Source organism: Macrobrachium nipponense, chromosome 21 (assembly GCF_015104395.2).
Source record: "Macrobrachium nipponense isolate FS-2020 chromosome 21, ASM1510439v2, whole genome shotgun sequence".
Lineage (NCBI taxonomy): Eukaryota > Metazoa > Arthropoda > Malacostraca > Decapoda > Palaemonidae > Macrobrachium > Macrobrachium nipponense.
Window position 1 is genome coordinate 39,951,174 of NC_087212.1, and position 20,000 is coordinate 39,971,173.

The following is a 20,000-nucleotide window of genomic DNA, read 5'->3' on the forward strand; positions in this document are numbered from 1 at the left end:
TTATCGCATGCATATCACAAACAGGTTGAAAATCAGTCGACAACCGTACGAGGAACTGGTCAGAGCTATCAATACATCGTTGACTGGTATCCAACCTATTTGTGATGTGTATGCGAAGAGTTGCATACATATTTTTATTACTTTTCTATGTGGACGTACCCCAAGGTTGACTATCCCACAGACATCTGCAAAAAGATACAAAACCTTTATTCAACTCATTGCACATCCGAAATGAACCTAATAGCACTGCCATTTTATCACATATTTATATGATTTTTTTTCTTCCTCAGGTGAGATTTTTCTGGTTCCTTCTGGCTCTTCTCTGTCTGGCTTTGCTGGTAAGTACAGTTCTATCTTCATATTTCGACCGAGTCACCAAAATGCTTGTCTAATGCATATAAATAAATCTACTGTTCCCTGGGTATAAGATGAAATTTCTGGATAAGCTGAGAGCATCTGCTAAGTATACATACATTTTGGTTACCTAAAAATGAGATATCCATAAAGGGTAAAAACACACACACACACACACACACACACACACATATATATATATATATATATATATATATATATATATATATATATATATATGTATATATATATATATATATATATATATATATATATATATATATATATATATATGTGTGTGTGTGTGTGTGTGTGTGTATGTATGTATATACAGTGAAGTTGTGTAGCTATTTGGTGATAATTATACAAATATAATATCTTTATACAATTACTGTATAACCTTTTAAATTTTTTTTAGTTTTACTTCAAAAGTGATAAAAACAGAGTCAGTGGCCTATAAAGCTTGCTTGTGTAACTTCTGTGTTGAGAGCAGACTGAAACCACAAAAGCAAGGAAGTCAAAAGGTTGCCATAAAGCCTTAAGAGAAACGAAAAATACCTTTAACGACTTTAAAAGCTTCCAACGGCAATAAAAACAACATACAACCCAAAGAGGAGATCACACGGAACAGGAGAACACCAGGATCATGAGCAACACCTCACGTAGTTCCATACTTCGACCTCTTGGTCAGAACGTCACACATAAGCAGCAGGCTTTAAGGTAGACAGCGGGGTAAGGGGGAGAAGGAGAGAATGGAGGGAAAAGGAGGGAGGTGGGAAGAGGGAGGGGATGGCAGCAGCAAGCACCTTGATTCGATTAAGAGAAGCCTCGAAAGGCCATAAGGGCTTATGCCGGAGTAGTAGCTCTTAGGAGGATGAATGCTCAAGAAACCTAACCGGGAAAGCCATCCCTGTCACACCCATGTACACCTTCAACACTTACACCTCCCTGGGAGCGAACACCCAGCGTTTATGCCATCCAAACACCCATTTCTTCGCTCATCCCTTGTCACTATACTAGCTCAAGCTTCAGTAAAACCAGTGATGACCTAAATAGATTTCTAGCGCATGGGAAATGAACCTCAAGGTCGTTAGAGAAATTGATTACAGACCAAAAAACAAAAAGAGCGTTATTTATGCTTCCTTTAGCCATCTCAGAGCAACTGAACGATTGTATATCACAAAGCTCAGAGAAGGTTGCATCAACTGCAATCTTATCTCGGTGGAAAACTTGGCGAGCTGACTAAAGAAACACATTTTCAGAGCCGGATTCGAGCCGGATTCTAGCATAATTACAATGCTTTGTAATTTATTGATAAAATGTGTTATGATAGATATGAAGGACTTCTTACCACGAAAAAGGTTTTTGACGTCATAAAACAAAAATAAATTTAAAAATTTACAAAATACCCTCTAATTATAACTTTTTTTTAAAGATGCAAGCAAACAGAATAAAACAGCACCCTCCCCTCCCGCCACCTCTCTCTCTCTCTCTCTCTCTCTCTCTCTCTCTCTCTCTCTCTCTCTCTCTCTCTCTCTCTCTCTCTCTCTCTCTCTAAGTCCCTTGGTGCACTAGCACACTCGCCTCAACACCTAGAGTAGATCCTGGTTAGAATCCCGGACAAAGACGGGGAGATCTTGGCACGTTCCCTTAAATCCAGTGATCTGCTGACCTCAGCAGTGATTCAGTTATCTGTGGAGAGAGAGAGAGAGAGAGAGAGAGAGAGAGAGAGAAAATGTGAAAGTCAGTGATCCTTCAAGATATATACCACCATATCATAACAAAAGCATATCATAACTGTAACACCACAGTTACAAATAGGAGGAGTTAATGAGTTCATTTTGACCCCCGGCCCGCTCCAACCCCCACCTGGAATTGCATCATTCAACAGATCTCTCTCGTAGCGAGTAACGAGAAACAAAGACCCTCGTAGACTCGATCTTTAAGTCTGTGGTGTACGAATCGTGCTTCCTAAGAACGTGTAATACATCTGTACACTTTCATGCCATTTGTGTGGGTTGCAGATGCTCGCCGATGCAACATTGTGACCTGCGAATGTGTGCCCTACCTGCATAATGTTAAGTTGTTTATGTTTGTGAATCATTTGTAAGTGGGTACTTTACATGCCAGATCAATGTACCCTACTTTACTGTAATGAGTGAATGAGTATTTTACTTGATTTTAATGAACTCATACGACAACATGTGACGCGTAAATATGCCTCTTGTTTATATGAAAAGGGAGAATGCGAGAATATTCCTTTTTGGGAGCCACAGGGTTCAGTTTCCAATATTTCCCTTCTGTTATTACTTGTCCACTACGGCTACAGAGAGAGAGAGAGAGAGAGAGAGAGAATGGTAACCGATGTTGCCCCTTACTGACAACATCACTCGAAAAGAGATCAAGTTTGAGAGAGAGAGAGAGAGAGAGAGAGAGAGAGAGAGAGAGAGAGAGAGAGATCTAACCAATGTTGCTCCTTAGTGACAGCATCGTTCGAAAGCAGATCTAGTTCGGCATCGCCAACTTCTTTTTGCGGCGGAAATCGCTGAAATGGAACGCAATGCTGAGCGAGATGAAGCCAGCTGCTGCTCGAAACCGGTTCTGAAGGCCAAGATGTGTTATTAATGAACGCGTGTGAACAATTGAACCAGTAATTGTTCCTGCGCCTTGTTTTCCATGTGCTCGCATACGCCCGTGAACTTCCAAGGTTAGAGGAGCAGTCGGGTGTAACTGGAGTATATAACTGGTATAAGGACGACTGACAGGTAAAATGCAGTCAGACCAGCCAGAGGTTTCTTGAATATAAAGGAAATAAGACGGCCAAGCTTTTTAGTGGCTATAAATGTAGCGAGAAAACAAGGAACGTTTAAAGTAAAAACATACGCAAAGAATATAAAGCGAAATAACCTTCCCGTTTCTTCCTGGCTAAAAATTGAGAAAGAAAACATGGAACGTTGTAAGTAAAAACAGTTAGTGCCAACAACCATAAATATTGTATGTGGCACTTACCACGATTTACTCTGGCACTTGAAATATTTCTAAAAAGAAAGCCGAAAATAAGGCAGGCAATTGATGTCGGGCTATAAAGCTGAACGACGGTAACTAACATCAAATGCTTTTAACATCTTCATGGGATGATGATATCAGCTCGAAGTTTTCCCAGTAAAACTTTTCCCACAAGGTCTTCCCGGTAAAACCCCCAAGTTTAAGAATAACTTATTCAGATGGGAGGATAGAGCGAGAAATTATGCAAATATTTACACACATAAACATATATATGTATATATATGTCAGATGAAAGAGGGCTATGATTAATAATATATTTAATATGCCAATGTGATGTGCTGTGACTTTTTTGGAATGCGCAAATTCAGAGTCCGAAGCGTTGACCTGAGAAAGCTGATAAATCATTTCTGGGATGGTGCAATATGAAGATGCATAGTTAAGCAGGTCAATGTTTGTGAGTTCACGAGGTCTTGTTCAAGTGCCTTTGGAAACTGGTTGTAACCAGTTTATAGAGGTGTTACCGAAGAGTATGAGTTCATGTGTGTGCGCCTCTTCCGTTCATAATGGCATCTTTAGCCAAATCTATAGGGAGACTTACGGAGAAGTCTGTGCGAGAAAGGCAGAGCCACGATGACGAGTGCCAAAGAATTTCTTGAACATAGTGTGTGGTTTTCCAGGCTATAATGGGTAAGTGTTGACTTACTTTAGCCAAAGGGATGGCTTGTTTGATATCTGGTAAAGATGTTTAATCTTTGACTTTGTCTTTACAATTGTGTGTTTTTACGAGTATGTTCTTGTGTCTTTGTAATAGGCGGTTCTAGTGAGGGGGACATAGAGTCCCGAGTGGAGCGAATTATTATATTTTGGAGAAGAGATTTGGTGTGACTAATTACTGATTGAGACATTTAAATACTGGGGGGGTTATCTGAGTGGTTTGTCTGTGTGACTTGAATTATTATCGTTCCAGTGTTGACCTTGTAAGAATTTGGATTATTCAACTAATGCTATACTTTAAATAAATGTTATATTTTTTTATAACTCCGTCTCTGATTTGATGACCTGATGGAATGGAGAGAGAGAGAGAGAGAGAGAGGGGAGAGATATTGTGTGTAACCAGTTGTCTTACGCTTAGGCTTAACGCATACCAAATATTAAATACCCTTCGCTGGTAATAGGTATCAGCGGGTGGGTAACATATACAATATACATACATATATGTATATATATACATATTTGTATATATACATATGTAAAATCTACAGGTCATTTTTACCGGATACATATGCATTTGTAATGCCCTCTTAACTTCTCGAATCCTTCGCGCATTTTTGGGCACGCTTGTCACTTCAGGACCAAAACGCTTTTCTTCCAAGCTGTCACACCACTGAACACGACCATTTACATCTATAACCCCCAACTATGTAACAGTCAAACAACGAAAACCCCAGGCAAACCTCTCTAACAGTCGCTGAAATAACAGCTCCAAAAACAGGAAAAGCCACTGAAGAGAGGACACTACAGCGGTGAAGTGTCAGAAAGCTCCTTCGAAGATAATGGCAAAGTTAAAACCTTACGGATACATACAGACGTGTCATCGATTCTAACCACATAATTGCAAACCGCGTTCCACCACATAGCCTCAGTTCCTATTGAAGCATCTCCAAGGAGCAGCCTCGATCATCTTCGGATACCTCAAGACAACCCACAGCTCAAAATCATGAATACAAAGACACCTCGATATAGGCTTAGGTGCTGCTTCCGTGTACAGTGGCTATTTATGTGGGTTTGTTAAGGTGGTGAAGGTGGGGGACTACTAAGACGGGCTAACACTTAGGCGCACTCAAATTACTCCTGAACAACTTTAATAAGAGAGGAAATATGAAGCAGACTTAAATAACAGAGCACTTAAGTTTTTGCTACTTCAAAAGTTTAAGACATGAAAGTATTTCTTAAGAGGGTTACAAAAAATTGAAAGCTGTTACTTTCTTGGTCATTTATTTTGCAAGTATATATCTAAATGCCGTGCAGCAAATAATAATAATAATAATAATAATAATAATAATAATAATAATAATATAATAATAATAATCCTCATCATCATCTGCATACACAAAGATTAAACTAGGCTGAATGTGGAGCCTAAATAATAAACGTTGTTAAATAAAATATAACTATTTCTTCCTATGAATAATTAAGCATCACATTCTATTAGCACCAATACCTCCAACCAATTATCCCATCCCAAACCCCCAAAAAAGACGCCAAATCTCTGCCATTTCAGTATAATCGTCCTCCATAACAACTCCCCAACATGGAGAAATAGTAGTAGTAATCGCAATTTGCCTTTGTAACGACTCCCCTGCCCGCCCACATGTTCCCTTGGCGCCTCCCTCTCCAGCTTCACCGCCTGATGCCCAAAACGTCTCGACACCGGGATCTGTAGGATGGCATTTCCTCTGGCAGTGTCCCAAGCACTGACATGTGGCTTCGGATTCGGCTGAATTGCAGATGCAGAGATAGATAGAGGGAGAGATGAAAAGAGGAGAGAAAGAATGAAGTACACAGGGAGAAGAAGAAAGAGGAGCGAGAGAGAGTGATATAAAGATGAATAAAATATGACATGATAAATTGGAATGGCTAAAACTAACGGCAGTGGTACAAACCGAACACGGACGTTTGAGGAATCTATTAACAGCGAGCATCGTGGTTTATGATGTTAAAACTCCAAGGTGAACTGTTATAGTAACACAAAATGTATGTACTAGATCGTACCGTACGTCGGTATGCTACACTTCAAAAAAAAAAATCATTACCGCATTTCAACACAAAACCTGTAATACACATTTACACCATCGATTTTGTGATGAGGTGAGAAAATAACGTACCATGAAAATAACACACAACCCCAAATGGCGTATGCTTAAGAGAATACATCACAGCTTTCTGAAACGTGTTCGTTTACAGTCCAGTCTCTGAGGCAAGCCGTTTATTAAACAAGAAAGGTCGTGTTTTGCGTTGCAACAGATTGCCACACACACACACACACATATATGAGGCGTTTACGTCATTAATGGGAAGGTTATGACTGAATTTTACATTGGGGATGGGAGGCACTAATTCCAAAAAACGTCTGGTATAAAACCCCCCCTCCAAACCGGTTGAAATGATTACATATTATATATTATTATCAATATATATATAGTTATTATATATAATATTTATATATAGATTATATGTATGTATTAATTTGTGTGTGTGGTTTTGTTGCATGTTATTATAATATACCCCCTAATATATATATATATATAGATATATCCCTATTTAGATATATATATATATATATTAATATATATTTATAGATATACTGTATAGATATAATATTATTAATATACTGTAGATATATCATATTATATATATATTATATATACTGTATATATATATATATATATTATATAAATATATATAAACATATATAGTGTTCATAAATATATATATATTGTGTGTTCTACAGAACAGAGAATCAAATCCAAGAACAGCATTTTCCCCCTCCCTCATTTGACAAAAATCTGTGTCTAGTCCATGCATGAACAGCCAGAGACAAAGAAATTATGACATACAAGAAAGCAGAAACCCATCTCTGGAAAAGGTAAAGAAGTTCGAAGACTGTGTACAATGTACCCTGCTTCGAAGGCAACATTACTAATTAAAACATGATTTAGTGATGGATCCTAGAAAATATATGAATTTGACTACAAGTCTTAACATCACAATATCGCAGTATTTAGCTTTAAATAGACCTGCAAATTATTTACTATCCATTAGACAATAATAAAATCAGCTATAGATGCATAGAGAATAAGTATTATCTTTTATTTATGAAGGTATCAAGGTTACTACGATTATTCACAGAAATGACAGATGAAATTACAAAGTATAACAAAGTATGTCAATAAACTACGCATTAGGTGATATATTAAATCATTCTTCATAACAGAATCATTCTCTTGAAAGTAACACAAAGATAAATCAAGAAGGAAAAGATATGAATCAGAAAAGGATTCTAAATTGTATGAAAAATTTCTGTTATGTTAAACTTAACCTTTTCAGGAAGAACGTTAATGGTCCGATTCAAGTTAAACAAAAATGGCCTTCGCAACTTTGATGTCTACAATAAATTCTCATATAGCCTCGAAGACGAAAAAAAGGAAATAAAAAGAGTAACAGCTTATAACACAAGAGACGGGTCTATGGAGGAGTCAGGCAGGGAACTCTTCCAGAATTTATAGCTGGACAAGGAGGGTCGGAGTGTGTGTTTTGTGGGGAGGGGGGGGGGGGTGAGTGGAGGAGGTTTACCTGCGTGAAGAAACAAACCCAGCCTCTTTCATTTTTTCTTTACTTTCTTTTCTCTTTTTTTTTATATCTTAGAGACCAACCTATCCTCCGGCATTCTGTTAATTATTACCATTTCCTCTTTACGCTCGAGCCTACAGGGTATAAAGCGTCTTCTTAATTGTACTGGATAACGGTATCATAAGGCATTGAGAGAGAGAGAGAGAGAGGAGAGAGAGAGAGAGAGAGAGAGATCAAATACATAAGTCATTGCCGTCTCTCTATTTGTTACTTGGGGTTTTTCCGCTGGGTGACTGCATTAAGTATAAAGATTCTACACTGCCGAAGAAGTGTGAATGGTACAAGTAACGGTTACAATTACTCTTTAAAAATCGTCCACATTTCCTAACATCAACATATTTCTTAGAATACACGGATCGTACCTGAAGAGACAATTGTACTGGTTTATATAATATAATAAACCGTTTGCAGTCATTGTTAATACTCTCATTGGCTTTATCTAAGAAGCGCGAAGTGGCTTCAATCTGCTTAAAACTTTCTTAAACTGGTATTTTACTTTAAAAAGAAGTCTATTTTCCGCAGCAAAATGGGAACCACAACAATAACATGAGTTATACATATTACATTTAGAGGCTCATTTCAGAAAGACAATAACGTGAGGAAAAAGAACTTATTTCCCAAAATGAAATAAAGAAAAAAGCACTTCTTTATGGGAATTCACGACAAAACAAAAATGTGTCCTAAGCTTGGAGTTAATTACATGATCTGTAAATGCTCTTAACTTACAAATCTAATTAGTAATGCATCAAAACATAAAACGTCATTTTGTGAAAAATATTACACGGTTATATTCACATACCTTGAATTTACCGTGAATGACTTGAGCCTTGTGACGTTTTTACTATTTACAATACGATCACAGGAATACTTTAATAGATGTTATAATCCAGATGGTTCAATCCTCGGTTGTTGAGACGAGACGAAAACGACATTTTAACTTTCAATGAGGGAGCGTCCTGGTTGGATAAAGGAAAATTATCTGCCGAGTTTGGATATGCATATAATATAGCAGAAAGATTACTCTTACGTGTAAATTGTAGCGCTTTATTCAACTCCTGGATTGATAGATGTACTGTGGAAATAATGGATACTTCGTAATAATCGACGAACGATAACATTCTGTTGTAACACGGGATCAGTAATAAAGTATTTAATTCTACTAGGCTTACAAGGCTAACTGCTCTCTGCTTTGCAAAACTTTATTTCAGTGCGTCTTCCATGGTCAACACTTTTACAGCATTTTTTTTTTTCTCTGTGTCAAAGTAATGACAAAGTAATTTATTTCCCTGTGTATTGACTTTGACACAGTGAAATAAATATGCTATAAAATTGTTGACCATGGAATTCGCTGAAATAAACACCTGCAAAGCAGAGAGCAGCAGTTAGCTGTATAAGCCTGGTCGAAGTAATCACTTTATTACATATCTCGTGTTACAACAGAATGCCATCGACGTCGATGATCACGAACTATCCATTATTTTCACAGTACTTCTATTATTCCGAGAGCTGAATAAAGAGCTAAAAGTTACACGTAGTAGGAACCTCTCTGCTATACTACATGCATATCCAAACTCGGCAGATAATTTTCCTATATCCAACCAGGGCGCGCCCTCACTGAAAGTTAAAAGGTCGTTTTCGTCTCGTCTCCTGGGAAATACGTTGACCCCGACTGCGATCTTGGCTGAACCAGCAGTCGAATAAAATATTTCCCTCAGAAAATAATACTTTCTTTCATATCATACGTAACGAGGACGAAGGCTTTTTTTTTTTTAATACGCTAAATGTGTATAGTCAACTTCAATGAACTTTTTTAATGAACTTTGCATCTTGCTAACAACATTTTATCTATTGGTTTGATAATTTGTTAATTTACTTTCTTCTTTTCAAATAGCTGATATCTTTCTGTATTTTCTATTGCCTTCTGTTACTTGTTTAATATGAATATGGTTCATTTCTTTGAATAAATAACAATAACTTAATAATAATAATAATAATAATAATAATAATAATAATAATAATAATAATAATAATAATAATAATAATAATAATAATAATAATAATAATAATGATATGATATGTTTTGAGTTTACTCATAGATAACCTAAATAAACAAAACAAAACAAAAAATGAAAGCACACACTAGGTAAAAATAACAGACTGAAACTTCAACAACCCAAGTTCGTAGCTGATTTCACGTCCAAATCAAACCTCGATTCCCATATGTCACCCCGTCTACGAACTGTGATGCACGGCTCAGTCCGTACCCGACTGACCGTAGCCGAAACGGCTCTACGTACTCTTAGCCATGGGCCTGACAACTGCAAAGGAATGTTATGTTTGTATGAGTCAGCAACAGCGTACGTACAAGGTGCTGTCACAGTACAACTAATTTTCTGCTCTGTTGTTATTACAGGTCACAAAACAACAGGGAATTTCTATAAAATAAAGCACGCTAACACCCTTCAAGTTCTTCATAAAAAGGGGAAAATGTACTGAAACTAAAAGAGCCTAATATTACTTCTTAGTCCCACAGAGAACATGTGAGGTGTAAAATCGACTTGAGTTTATGTAATTTAGACTGTCAATCCAAACACTTGGGTACTTCCAGCCATTTAGCATTCAAGAAAGTGAAGAGGGGGAGTTGGAGTGGTTGGACAGCAAGATAAAGATACCCAGATAGTAACAGAAGTTAATTACAAGGATCTTAATGTGGAACTGGGAGAAAAACCTACAATTGTAAAGAATGATAATTAGAGAGGCTGGACAGTGAGACTGAAGAAAATACACTAAAATTTGGACGGTATATCAACGTAAAGATAAGAGACACATCCGAGGCCGCTGACTGAAACTTCTTTGCCAGTAGAGAATGACATCAGTTCCTCACTGTTGACCCACAGGCAGTGGAAAGGACGTCCGAACAAAGAAAAACAAGTTACATAAAAAAAAAGTTGCCTAAAAAAAAAGCTGCCCAAAAAAGGATGCCACTGGCGAGGCATGACTCCTACGACTGGGCAAAATTGAGCATGGTGACTTCAACCTCATAATTACTTTCGACTGGCTAGAATGTTTGGGAAAACAAAACACGAACTGGAAGCAACAGATAAAATCAATATCTCTGTTTTACAATACAAAATATAAATATCAAGTTCAGGGAAAAACTAACAAAGAGTCCATTTAGGGCTTAACGATACATCTTGGATAGTAATAACAACCAAATATCTAATTAATGTAAACAAATATCTACTTTAATACTATCAAATATATAACTTCTAAATAAATTACTGAAGAAGAGGAAGAAACCAGTATCAGATAAAACTATATCTATTTTAAAATACAAAAATAATCGAGTTCAGGGAAAAACAAACAAAATGTCTTTTTAGTATTTAACGATACATCTTGGTTAGTAATACAATTAAATCTCATTTTCAAAATACACTATAGAAAAGGAGGAAGAAACCAGTACCAGATACACTCATATATATATTTTAAAATCTAAAAAAATATCAAGTTCAAGGGAAAAACAAAGGATCCACTTAGTGGTTAACGGTGCACATTGGATAGTAATACAACTAAGTATCTAGTATAATTTTTTCTAAGTGAATGACTGCAACAGAAGAAGAAACCAGTATCAGCTAAAACTATATCTATTCTAAAATACAAACAAACAAAAATCAAGTTCAGGAAAAAACAAACAAGTGATCCATTTTGCATTTAACGATATAGCTCGGAAAGTGATATAATCAAATAAAATTTTAAATATCTTATTGTAAATGAGAAAGAAACCAGTATCAGGTAAAATCATATTTATTTTTTAAAACGATACACATAAAGCGCAGAAAAAAAAACAAATAAACGGTCCGTTTGGCATTTAATTATGCATCTTGGATAGTAATACAATGAAATACCTATACATTACCTGTACATTTAAGTAATTTACTGAAAAAGAGGAAGAGAATGTGCCACATGCAAGACCGCTACCAACACAGAAAATAATCACATTACGTACCTTGCACGGTTCACAAAACAATCTTCTCCCTAAAGCAAACAATAAAAAATAAATAAATAAATAAATAAACAAGGAGAGATCAGTAAGGCCTATATTAAAAAAACATTCCTTTTCTCTGAAAAATAGATGCCACGCCAAGTTTTAACTATGCTCGAAGATACCTCAGTACTTCTTTTTCTTCTTCTTCTTCATCTTCATCTTCTTCTTCATCTTCATCTTCATCTTCTTCCCAGAAGCACCAATTAGTCATCCAACTAACGTATTTCATTATAATGCAAAAGATGATGAGTGCAATGCCTCCTAGTTGGGAATGGCGTCTGCTGCAATAAATGTTGATCACGACCTCAATGAGAAACCAGGTTTCTCGGCTAATAAACTTTCTTAAGCAACAGTGGAGACACGTAATGTATAAATGACAGAGTAGGAGAGCTTTCTTTACAATCACTTATCAACGAGCAGTAGCAGATTCTGAAGTCTATATCTTCAAGCGCGCAGAATTGAATTTCATTTAGTTCAGTAATTTTCTGAACTAAATGCATTAAATTTTGATCTGCAGTGGAGGTATAGAGGTGAAGGTAAATCGGAGAGAAACGACAAAGAAAAAAGGTAAAAAAACATTTCTAAAAATCAAAATAATTTTTTTTGCATACACAATGACGATACCGACCGTTTGCTGTAGTATACATTTAACCATTCAGCCCATGATGAAAGGACCATTGCGAGATAAAACAATGTTTATAACTCTTCCGAAATAAAAACACGATCATTTCCACTGATTTCAAAAAAACAAACTCCACAAACTTGCACCGATTTCTTCTGTAATTATACAAATGAAGCACGAACCTACTAGATACCACTGGCACTAGCAACCGGTTTTAAAAAATTCCTTCAACGCAGACAATATCGTTTACCATACAGCGCACGACGACATGAAGTTGCTATGAGAGAGAGAGAGAGAGAGAGAGAGAGAGAGATGGGTGTGTGTGCGTGTGTGTGTGTATTTATAAGAATCACACTTTTTGGACATGCTTGTCACTGTAAAGCCCAAGATTCAAATGAAAGAAACACATGAAGAATTTATTACGTTTGTGGCGTGATTTGAACCCGTACCCAAAATATCAAAGAGAGGCAAAGTTAATTATCTAAAAATTGTGAATAAATAGGAAAGTTAAGAGTTCACTGTGAACACAAAGATATAATGTATTAATTAACTGGTCTCGGTGAAATGGTTGTTACATATATTGCCCTTTTAACCTAAGCTCTTCATGACTTACTATATATTTATAGGACCTTCAGCAACGACCGGAGAGGTAATTGTACGGGCAGAGCTGGCTTCTATCAGCCAATCAATCAATCTTTCCAACCATCAAGCCCCAGACATAGAGTAATTTAGGCCCAACCTCCCATCTTTCAAGAACACCTCACCATTCGCCTGCCTCCGCCATTATGGGCCTCGAACTCACCCTAAAGGGATTACTTAAGTATTAGCATCCATCTGTCTGTTCGCTGTAGGCACTTCTGTCTGTCTGTCTGCGTAGTCGCTCGTCCGTTAACCTCTACAGAGTACTTAACCTTCCGTGTCTTCTATGAGGATCCTATATTCAAATCTGCTATCCTATCCCCTATCCAACAGTCAAGAAACCTGTGGATTCTGTCATCCACCCTTCTCCTCCCTACCACCTTATTCAGAAGCTATAAGAATCTCAAGGAAGTTAGATTTATGGAGATGCCCTGACCGTACAAAAAACCCTTCATTAATCCGTGAGCCCAGGCCAGGTCAGTCAGCGAGCACGCCAGCATTGGCCCTTATGGGAATAAATGAACTTCTCATCGTTTATTGTTTTCTATCTTTCTTTTCTTCTCCTTGATGAATCCTATCTCCCCCCCCGCCCCCACCCGCGACCCAGTCATTCCCCTCCCAGTGGCCTTACCTAGACCCCCACCACCTACCACTACTCTCCCTCCCTCCCTCCCGAAATGCTATAGCCATCTTCTGCAGCCACGCCACCCCAGGGCCACTGGTCCCAACTCGACCGCAAAATAATAACACCCTGTAGACTCGACAGCCTCAAATCTTGCGGCCAAACCTGCCCCAAGACCTGTCTCTACTAATATCCAAAAGGCGGTGTGCTCAACCATAAAAAAAACTGAAGAACCATCTCGATTACGCACCTACACACGCGTCCCGTTACAAATTCTCTCTCTAGAGGTTAAGGTGCAGGACAAACAAACCTAGAGGGGTCGTTACGTTCTATGGAAAGTCTAGACGACCGGAAGTCATTTTGTCATTACAAGTGTAAAAAATACGTGGGGGACGTCATTATATTTTCAAATTGACATCAATTGAACTTGATAAAAACATAAGTATATACAACTACAAAATCAATACAGGAGACATGTAATGACTGTGTGTGTGTGTGTGTGTGTGCGTAGAGAGAGAGGAGAGAGAGAGAGAGAGAGAGAGAGAGAGAGAGAGAGAGAGATTTTCAAATGTAATCTTTTCCACAGTAAAAATTATTGAAATATTACCAGTCTCGTATAATACAAAGAAACAGAAAATATATTATCAAAATATAAATTAAGGTAAATAACTGAATATTTAAGATAACGAATTACCCGATATTCTAGGCCTAAATATAAACTGTTTCCAGTAGTTATCCGATAGAGAAAGTACCTATGTAATTAAAATACGAGGTAAGAAGATTATTTTTGGAAAGATTTTACGTTTTTATAAACTGAACGAATTCATGAACTTTATAAATGTCAAAAATCAATACGTTCAAAGGAACGTACTGCACGAAACCGGCAGCAGAAATGTAAGAATAATGTTGAAAAAAAAATTGTTGACAAAAATGTGCTACAAATAGCAAAAAAAAAAAAAAAAAAAAAAAAAACCATCTCGGTCAAACGGTTCACATTAGTCACCGTTAAACTTCACATTAATTTCAGTTAAAATTTACTTACATAAAATATAAAAAAAATAGTTCACAAAAAAATCAACATTATAATTCTCAAAACAATTCAGAATTAAAGATTCAGTACAGATTTCGAGTTTTTACAAATCTTCATCTGCTGATTCGCTCCAATTAGAGAAAAAATACTATAAAACATATAGAAGCAGGCGATGGATCAAACGAAACAAACCACAAAACAAACCGGATACAACTTTAAAAAATTACAACGAAACAATAAAACCTGCTGTACCGAAACAACATAAAAATTAAAAAAAAAGCATAGATCAACGAAGGCGTCGCTCATTACACACAAGGGGCTATAGCTACCTGTAAAGAAAGCACCTGTCAGGTGTAGGGGCCAGAAGGGTCTTTGCCGTGGGAAAAAAACCAAGAACGTGGGAAATTCTGCTGCAATGAATGAATGCTGGGAGGTTATACCACTCGCTCAGTCCCTAATCGCTTCCTGGATCTTCCATTCATTTTTCCATTCATTCAACTTTTAGAATCACTACTCTCAATTTGAAAATTTCACTCACTGTTTGTTTGTTTGTTCCGTTTTCGTGCCGAGAGCAACCAAATATGCTGAACAGCAGCACCAGTATGCAGCAAATACGCCTCGCTGTCGAACTTCTCAATCCCAGAGGTCCTTTACTACTCACAAGTTAGACTGTGGAACAGTCTCCCTGAGGATATTGTGCAACTGTAACCCCAAAAGTTTAGGCGAAGATACAATGCACTACTAGCCTAAAACAATTCTCCTTGCATTACAGCAATTTAATCACATTTTTATCTATTGATTATTAATCTATTTTATAATTTTCTTTTTTAATAAGTGAGATCTTTCCTTTCTGTATTTCCCTTTACCTCCTCTTCCTTCTGTCAAATGAACACCATATTCTTTGGGAGGTTGAATTTCAAGTCAATGGCCCCGGTGGTGGGGGGGGGGGGGGGTTTCATCTGAACAAATAATAATAATAATAATAATAATAATAATAATAATAATAATAATAATAATAATAATAATAATGTTTGTATGTTCGTTCGTAAATTCGGTCACAAGTTACTCATTAACTTATAGCATTCACTAATTAACAAGGTGATCATTTACTAGAAGTGGCACCACGATACACTTAACCGCGTCATCTTCCAGGGAATGCTCATAATATCCTGGAATACATCCACTCCAAAACTCTTATTTCCAGTATACGGCATTAGTTCTATAATCTCGCACAAATCTTGAAATTCCAAGAGCTTTGCTATATTCTCACTTTCAAGTTCCTGTACTGAACAATTGTAGCTGTTGAGAGTCTGAAAATATTTCTTTCATCTCATTAACTGAGAGTACCGTAGAAAACCTAAGCGTTCCGTCTCATTTTTATCCCTGATCAGAGTTGGGGGGGGGGGGGGGGGCGGGGGGTGGGGGGGGGGGGGGGGGGGGGGGGGGGGGTGTAGTGCCGTCAGTGCACCTCACGCGGTAAACTGCAGACATTACTTAAAGTTCTTTGCGGCGTCCCCTCGGCCCCTTGCTGCAACCCCGTCCATTCTTTTTGCTGTACCTCTGCTCATAGTCTCTCTGTTCCATCTTACCTTCAGACCTCTCCTAACAATTATTTGATAGTGCAACTGCAAGGTTTTCCTCCTGTTACACCTTTCAAACCTCCTTTAATGACCTCACGGGTGCCAACGCTTGGGCTTTGACCTGAATCTTATATTTCAATTCCAATTTTCATTTCTGACATAAACTCTCCTTTGGTCTCTAGCTGAAAAATAAATGTATGTTATTATCATTATTATAACATCCATGTGCATGATATCCCATATGCAGTACATACTCCCGGACTCACGAACAACACGTAATCCAATTAACCTGGACAAGAAAATCATCTCTATTGCAACAACCTTGAACTGGTAACGCAGAGGAAATAATAACGGAGCAATAGGCGACATAATAAAAAGCACTTGCGAAGAGAGAGAGAGAGAGAGAGAGAGAGAGAGAGAGAGAGAGAGAGAGAGAGAGGAAAAACTCGCCTGGCAACTCAAGGCGGTAGCAAGAGTTTGTGACTGACCTTCGGAGGAACTGGCCCAGCCCAAAAAGAGCTTTTTTTTCAACGAAAAAATGAATATTTTGTTTAAAAAACGAAACTTGTTGAAAGAAAAGGAAAGGTTTTAAGTAAACGCGACAAAATAAACTCGGACAAAAATACTAAGCGATTTCCCCACGACGTCGATCTTCAAGAAATTTTTCGGGTCAATTTAAGCCAATTTGGGAAAAATGCTAATTGTTAATAAAAAAAACACTAAACCTGTTGAAAAAGGAAAGGTTATAATGAAACGCAACAAAAGAAACTCAGAAAAAAATACTAAGCGATTTCCCCCCAACGTCGATCCTCGAGAAATTCAGGACGTAATCCAGTCTCAGTTTTATTTTCATGATCGAAAGGATTAAGGATTTAGCTGACAGTCATAATTTATCTATATCCACTACTAGAATAAACTAGCATTAATTAATTCTCAATTACAGGTACAAAAATACAGTGTTTATAGTGCTTGGAAGGAATATTTTAAAAAATGCAAACGAACACTAAACAATGGATTTGTAATGAGTTCAACATTCTACGACAATCAAGAACAAAATCAATCACGTGGAACCACGTGCATGTGATTCCCCACCCTCACCCCCCACCCCCGCCCAACAAAAAACCCATGTGGTATGTGTCCTTATTCACACATACCACATGCTCATTCAACATATCAAACACAACTTCAAACCGACTGTTATCCCTGATGACTTAATTGAACATTTTTTTTCTTTCAACGAGAGGTTCTAATGTATTTGATGTTAACAAATAAATCCTGACTTGAAGGTATCACTATCATAGTCGTAGCGAGAAAGGTACTACTGTCATTGCTAACATTATAATCAGGCATACACAAGGAACAAGCCTACAAGGACATTGACGCGCAAGGCATGATTCCACAATATTTAATACACTACGTGTAAAGAAAAAGATACTACAGCAGCATAAAAGTAAAGATTGGGCATAACATCAGTCTCTGCTATATACTTTATTTTTTCTTTTTTCATCCTTTCTCTTAATTATAAAACACCATTTCACTCCATACCATCTGGACGACTGTTTCCATTTAGTTTCACAGAAGTTCGAGTAAGGACATCTTTGCAACAAAACCTCGAAACTGCTGCTAAGGTGCAATACGGTTTCTACAAGCAGCTACCAAAACAATACCTCTTTCGCCACTGACATAACAGTACACGATTGTAATTGTAGAGAGAGGAAAATTAAGTATGTTTCCTATATAGTGAGCCCGAAGAGTTTTAAATCGGTATGTATCCCCCTTTGCCGAGTGTTTAGTACAAGGCCGTTGGGATGACCGTAAAAGCATAAACGAAAGACTGTAAATATAACGATAATGACCCCAAGAAATGTTAGTCCTAAATAACCGCTCCGGAAAACCCTTTGGGGTCACCTTCCTAAAATTTGAGAAGCTTGCATCTTCAATGAACAGAGCTCCAATGCAGACCATATACTGTTACGAAGGAGAGCTCAACTCATACTCTGGCTGTTTAAAGTTTATTTACATCAGTCGGTCCACAACGATAGAGAACCTTATATAAATCAGTCATTCAATCATCCGTCGGTCGATAATTGATTCTAGCTACTCCAGCGAATTATAAAAAAAAAAAAAAACTTAATTTTCTACCTTTCTTTCCTTTAGTCTGAATTAGCCTCCATCCTCACAGCGTTGGACTGGGGAACATTCTCTCTGAGGATATCGTGCAAATGGAACTAAACTTGAAGCGAAGATGCAATTCACTACCACTCTAATACTATTCTCCTAGCATTTTAATATATTTTTTATTACTAATTTCATATAGCATTTATATTTTCTATAGTAATAAATAGTATCTCTTCTTTCTGTATTTCCCTTTACCTCCTCTTTGGAAGCTTGAATTTCAAGTCAATGGCCCTTGTGGTCTTGTTCATATGAATAAGGTTCATATCTTGAATAATAATAATAATAATAATAATAATAATAATAATAATAATAATAATAATAATAATAATAATAATAATAATAATAATAATAATATCATTCACCTGTACAACTGCCGCTATTCTTGACTATAAAACGAGGAAATCAGAAAAGTTAATATCTAATGATATACTATCTTATCAATACGCACATTATACCTCATAACAGATCACTAGAACTAATATAAAAATAATCCCTATTATATTTCTCATCAAAATGAACACATGACTTATACAATAGTAATACAGCTACCATATTCTACACATCGATTTCCAATCACGTGACAAAGTAGAAGAAGAAGAAGAAGAGGAAGACGAAGAAGTAGGAAAGTAAGTTCAGTCTCAGGGGAACTGAGTGAGAGCCAAGCGTGACGGGAACAAGTGAACTAGATGTGACGTCTCCCAGAAAGAGCTTGCTTTGGATTTAATCTCATGAAGCAATGTGTAAGAGAGAGAGAGAGAGAGAGAGAGAATTTCATGAAAGGAATTCGAATACCTTACATTTAATTCGAGAAATGTTTAGTCAAGATTATACTTTTTTCCTTGAGAGAGAGTGATGAATATGACCTAGAGAATGAACAGAAGAGAGAGAGAGAGAGAGAGAAAGAGAGAGAGAATTTCATGAAAGGAATTCGAATACCTTACAACATTTAATTCGGGAAATGTTTAGACAAGATTATACTTTTTTCCTTGAGAGAGAGTGATGAATATGACCTAGAGAATGAACAGAAGAGAGAGAGAGAGAGAGAGAGAGAGAGAGAGAGAGAGAGAGAGAGAGAGAGAGAGACGAACACTACGATAATTGTGAAACGTAGAAATGATGATGAATTACAGGGAATCAAATATGAATTTTGAAACAAACAAGCAGAGCGACTGATAAAGTTGAATGGAAAGTAAATGGTATCGTGATTTTGAAACACAGTAACACACACAGTTTAGATTAAGACATTTTCCTGTATGCGCAGTAGCTTTCTTAAATCTGCCAGGATTTCTTCTCACATTTGCTTATCCATGGTCTAGGCCTGTTCTGCTACATGTCTCATAAGTTCTTCTTTACTTTTTATTGCTATTTAGGTCATAATTCGCATTGTGCATTATCATTTTTATATACTGATATAGCCATCAAAAATAATTTCATTACAATTCCTGCCACTCTTAATTCTCTCTCTCTCTCTCTCTCTCTCTCTCTCTCTCTCTCTCTCTCTCTCACAGCGTGAC

General features: G+C 37.0%; 1 protein-coding gene across 3 annotated transcripts in view; it reads left to right on the forward strand.

The window, feature by feature from the left end:
• Positions 1-20,000, forward strand: part of LOC135197947 (uncharacterized) — a 189,025-nt gene that overhangs the window by 68,665 nt on the left and 100,360 nt on the right. The window lies entirely within an intron of this gene.